This window comes from Mustela lutreola, chromosome 9 (genome assembly GCF_030435805.1).
Source record: "Mustela lutreola isolate mMusLut2 chromosome 9, mMusLut2.pri, whole genome shotgun sequence".
NCBI classification, from domain to species: domain Eukaryota; kingdom Metazoa; phylum Chordata; class Mammalia; order Carnivora; family Mustelidae; genus Mustela; species Mustela lutreola.
Genome location: NC_081298.1, coordinates 1,237,654 through 1,243,222, shown reverse-complemented (window position 1 = coordinate 1,243,222; position 5,569 = coordinate 1,237,654). Strand labels below are relative to the sequence as shown.

Genomic DNA, 5,569 nt, shown 5'->3' with positions numbered 1-5,569 from the left:
GGGGTGACAGGGAGACGGGGAGCTCCAGCCCTGGGCGCTGTCCAGCCTGCCCCGTGTCCTTAGCTGCTTTGGGCGGCCCCAGCACAGCTGGCTGGCTGCTTTCCCTCCCTTCTGAGTGTCGTCTGCCTTCCCAGAGCCCAGCCGTGTCGTCCACAGGTACCTGCTCCTTTTCAGTGGCACAGAGAGGCCGTGTGTCCAGGGTCCCCGCTGACTCGTGCCGAGAGAGAAGAAGAACACGGCAGCTCCCTGTGCCTGGCGTCCCTCAGTCTCTGGTCCCATGTCTCTACTAGGGGGTGTAGCCAGGGCCGTAGGGGCCACAACAAATCCGAGACCTCCTGCCCCCTACAACCAGAGAGATGCAGGCTGCCGGGGCGGAGGGTCCCAGGAAGGCCCCCGACTGGTGCTCAGCGTGGCTCTGTTGGGTTCTCTGTGCCACTGGGCCCCTCTGTCGCTACGACAGGACAGCAAGCGTTAAAAGACAATTGTGTGTCAGCGTCCACCTGCCTCATTTGCAAGGTGGGGAAACCAAGACTGGGAGGAGCAGGCACCTCTGCAGGGTTGGGGAAAGTTCTGGTGCTGGTTCAGGACAGGCGGAACCGGGACAGAATGTGAGGTGTTGGCATAGGGCCCAAGCGCGCTGTGGACACAGGTCAGTGGCCAAGGGTCAGGACGGCACTGGGCGTCACTGCTTGGGACGTGACTGGCCACAGCCCCGGGGCCTCCAGCACGGATGTGCACGCACCGTCAGCTTCCCTGGCCCAGAGACCGTGTGGCCGCTGCAAGTGGCAGGACACACGTGGGTCTGCCGTGGTCGCCCCGGACACCAGCCCCGGAGCCTCCGCTCGCGCCCAACCCGCTGAGCGGCCGCACGCCAGCCCCACCGCGACCGTCAGACTCACATCATCACTAGTGCAGCTGGGACCGGACCTCCGATCGCCCAGGACGTCCACCAGCTCTGGATCAAATGGGGCAGTGCAGTCGTCCGTGTGAACAGTACCCGAGCGCCGGTGGGGCCGGGGCGGCCCGACTCGCTGGGTAGAGCGCCCGCTAGAATCGGCGTCTCCCGCTCTGAGACACTGTGCGACCCGCCAGGCAACAGGCGCCCTGGCTTGGCAGCCGGGAAAGCGCTCCAGGAGCACTGCTCTGTCTCGGTGGAGCCCGGTCAGACCCAGTTACTGGGAGACACCGGCCCCAGGGCTGGGCCTGCCTGGGACCTTCCCTCCACAGTGGCAAAGAGGCTGCGGTGCTCCTGAGATGTTCCCAGCCGACTCCGTGGCCAGCCGTCCAGAGCCACCCGCCCCTCATGCTTGGACCTCAGCGGTGGCCCACGTGGGGCAGTGGGCCCTCCCAGTTCCTCCCCTGGCAGCCTGGACGCGTGTCACATGAGCGGGCCTGTAAAGGGCCCGTGACACCAGCCGGACCTGGCTGTCGGCCCTCCCTGCAACTCTCCCTCAGCCCGTGGGGAAGACAGTGCTCATGCGGGAACTGGAGGGCTCGCCCGGCCCACGGGGGTTGCAGGCGTCCCCTGTGGTAAGCCCCAGCAGAGAGGGGTCTGAGCTGGGGGGTGGGGGTGGGGAGGGGGCGGGGGGGCACCAGGGCCAGACCTCCATGCCGTGCCCTCTGAGCCAGGAGCACCGTCACCCGAGAGGCCAGGCAGCTTGGCTGGCCTGGGTCAGGAGCCCACAGGTGGGCAGGAAGAGGGGGCGCGGGGCGGTCTGCGCAGCAGGGAGGGTGCCGGCCCCCAGCGTCAAGCCTGGTCTGCTGCCTGGAGACTCACACAGCCCTGCGTGCCTGACAGTGACAACAAACTAAAACAAGGGACCAACCCATGGTCCGATTTTAGAAAGGGCGCCTGGGCAGCTCAGTCTGCCTGAGCGTCTGACTCTTGGTTCCGGCTCAGGTCCTGATCTCAGGGTCGTGAGATCGAGCCCCGTGTCGGGCTCCATGTTCCTGGGGAGTCTGCTGGAGGTTCTCTCTCCCTCTGCCCCTCCCCCTCTAAAAAATTAAAGTAATAATAATAAATGTTTCTTTCTTTTTTTTTAAAGGCAAGGCCTCGAGGCTGTGTTTCCTGCGTGGACTCGGGCCAGGAGGGCCTGCGCGGGTGCTGCGGGGTCAGCGCTAGCAGCGGCCGAAGCCCGTCTCCGGCTCTCCAGGGGCCTTGTGCTCTCCCCTGCATACTTGTGCGGGTTCATGGTTTCCCGAGCCCGATGGGGTGGGAGCTCGGCCTGCGGGAGGCGGGCAGGACTCCGGACGCGCTCGCCGCGGCCCTGCTCACAGCTCTGGGTGCTGGTCTCGCGTCTCAGCCCGCAGTCGGGGCCAGTGCGGGACACGGGAAGGGAAACATGACGGTGACAGAAACTGCGCCAGCGCACAGCCGGGTGGCGAGCTTGGGGATGAGATGGGCCTCTGCCTGTTGGGGTATGTGACGCGCATTCCAGGAGATGCTCTAGGAACGTGAGTGGAAAGCCGCCTTCTTTCTCATTTACCCAGAGTCAGGGCTGCGGGGAGTGCTGCCGGCGCCTTCCTGGCACTTCCACGGGCCAGCTGGCCTCCAGGGGGACACGGGAGGGCTGGGCACCTCACCCTCAGGGGACCTGGGACACGGGCACCATGTCCCACGCCACTGCGTCCCGCTGCTCTCCGGACGGGCACAGCCCTCACCCCTGTGTCCTCTTGCCGCCCACTCCCTCGAAGCCTGTCCCAGCATGGGACAGTAGGTCCTGTGCCTCAGTCTCCCCATCCGCCCTGCCTGGCCACCAGCAAATGGAGGCAGAGGCCAGAGGTCTGATGGCACAGCAGCCCCACAAAGACCGGGGACTTTCCCGGGGAAAGATTTATGGCTTATTGAATGTTTCCACTCCAGGTCCTGGTGACAGTCACGGAGAAACCACGGTGACCCCACATGACCTGCTGTTTCCTGAGCCTGGAGGCCTGGGCTCTGAGTCATGCTGGTGTCACGGTGCCCCTGGAAGTGGCCTTGATGGGAGAGACATGAGGCCAAGCCCAGCCCCTTCCCCAAGGGCCCACGGGGCACGGATGAGCATGAGCCCCTCCCCCGAAGTACCCCACAAGGGGGAATGGAGCGGGGTGGCCCCCCACCTCCCTGCACTCGGCCAGCTGGGGGCCAGCAGGGGACACAAAGGAGGGGTTGGCGGGGGCCCTCCATGCTGGCTGGTCCCCGGCACAGCAGCCTTGTTCCTTGCTGGGCATTCTTTTTGGGGTTTCGGGGTTTCGAGGAGAGGCCTCCAGCCCCCACGGAACTCCCAACCTGCGGCCGCATCCCAAGCCAAAGCGCAGCCCGACCCGCACCGGCAACACGCTTCCAGCAGGTGGCGCGGGGACGTCCCCGGGACTGGGCTGGGCTCCCGCGGACCCCGCACCTGAGAAGCCCAGGCCTTAAAAGCAGGAGACATGCATGTCATTTTGCAGGAACCAGGCCAAACTGATCTCAACGGTACGTCCTGTGTCATCCAGTGTAGCCAGAATGTGCCACTGCCGCGCGTCACGGACCTGAGGAGCCGCAGGGTGAGCCCCCTCCAGCCGTCGAGCTCTTCCGTCCCACGGCAGCGGCCGGTCTCCGCTCACCGCTGAGTTCTTGCTGGAAATCGCCGATCCTGCTGGGATGTCCCGGAACGCCGGAAAGGACATTCCTTTGCCGAAGTTATTCCAAACATCCTTCGACCTCCTCGTAACCGAGCCGCCATTAAAATTCAGATCTAACTTACGGGGGCGCGCGGGGGGCTCCATCACTGGGCGCCTGCCTTCGGCTCAGGTCGTGATCCCGGGGCCCTGGGATCGAGCCCTGCACGGGCTCCCTGCTTGGGGGGGAGCCTGCTTCCCCCTCGCCAGCTCCCCCTGCTTGTGCCCCACCTCTCGCTGTCTCTGTCATTGATAATTAAAAAATCTTTTAAAAAGTCGAACTGAATTAAGGTTGAATTAAAGCAGCTGCGGCTGCCAGGCGGCCCCGGGTGTTAAAGGCCGTGTCGCCGACCCCTGCAGGCAGCCCGCCTGGGTTAGTGGCCATGAGGTGACACTATTGCCATTCTGAGGGACAAGCAAGGGCCCCAAGACCACACGAGCTGGGGTACCCAGTGCGGCCGGCCACCCTAGGAGACCCACTCAGTGGGGTTCCAGAGGACCTGACAAGTCCTGCAGAGAGAGGTGAGGCAGGAGCCCCAGGAGCCCCGATTCTGCCCTTCTTCCTTCATCTCCTCTGCTTCTGCGGCAAGTCCATGCCCCCCACCCCAGGCCTCTGCACCCAGACAAGGAAAGCAACACTCCCAGGAGCCAGAACAGACAAGGGCCTGGATTCTTCCCGGAGCCTCCAGAAGGAGCCCCAACCTGTGCACACCTCAGCCGGGAGGCCTGGGCTGAACTTGGGCCTGGGGCTGTAAGACCATGGATGTGGGTCATTCTCAGCCCTGGAGTCACGGTGATCTGTCACAGCAGCGGTGGAAAGTTCTCACAGCCTCTGCGGGAAGGACAGTGAGGTCACGGGGCCCGTGGAGGGCTTGAAGCCGGGAAGCAATCCCAGTCTGATTGGTGCTCCGTGACTGTGAGCTCCCACTGGGATGGTGGCCCCAGGGCGGCCCGGGGCGCACACGGCGCCAGCACACGGTGGCACCGCTCTGGCCATGGTGCAGCCGGCGCCCATTTTACAGCCGGGCAGACCTGCTGGCCCTCGCGGCGGGTGCGGGGTCGCAGAGCCGCAAAGGTGCACCCTGGGGGCAGTTCTGGGCCCGCCCCTCCCGAAGCCTCCAGGCTGAGCTGACCGCTCGGGGATGCTGACTTCCGTTCGCATGACTGACCACGTGCTTTACCTGTCACTGGTGTGTACCTGACACCAGGTGCTTTCACAGGGTGGTTTACCTAGGGAAGGGCTGGGGCAGGGGTGCGGCTGCTGTTTTAGTCAATTCAGCTGGTCACTGGGGTTTCCCGAGACTTCCAGAAAGGGCCCACGTATGTCCGAATGCGCAGCTCCTCCTCACGGAGGACAGAGTCTCTCCAGCACAAGCCGGTTGGTGTCTGTGGGGACAGCCTGGGACACAGCTTTCCCAGCTGCACAAAATCCGGAAATCGGTTGGTTGGGTTTGTTTGTTTGTTTGTTAGGAGATTGTTGCTAATAAAGGTTACCAGGAGTCAATGCTTCTCGCAGGCTGAGACCAGCCCGGGAAACGTCTCCCTCGGACCGGCCAGGGCAGAAACTTCCCTTGCTTCCCTGCCTGGTAATTTTCCAGAGTCGAAACTTTCCTGTCGAGAGACAGGAAGGACATTCAGCCGCTGACAGCTCAACCAGAAACGTTTGTGCCCGACCAGAAGTCCCAGCCGCCCAGAGTGGGATCCAGGACGTGACTCGGCAGCGGAGGGGATGCCAGCGGATTGGGGGGTGCTCTGTGAGGCGAAGCAGGGGGCAGCCGCCGCTGGGGGAGCCGCCGGCCGAGACGCATCTGGAGCCATGGTGGGCGGGGTGCCAGGCCGTCAGGATGTCCCCCACCTTCAGACCATGCACACCCCTGGCCACATGTGAGCGTCCCTGACTGGGGACAGAACATTCCAGGGAGGAGGTCCA

The 5,569-nt window shown here is 64.2% G+C and overlaps 1 long non-coding RNA gene across 1 annotated transcript; it reads left to right on the top strand.

Annotated features, from left to right (window-relative positions):
* Nucleotides 1-621: 621 nt before the first annotated feature.
* LOC131808218 (uncharacterized) lies at nucleotides 622-4,274 on the top strand. The gene is made up of 3 exons (XR_009344729.1): nucleotides 622-1,530; nucleotides 2,046-2,454; nucleotides 3,430-4,274. It is a non-coding gene; the product is annotated as an uncharacterized LOC131808218 (long non-coding RNA).
* Nucleotides 4,275-5,569: the final 1,295 nt, after the last annotated feature.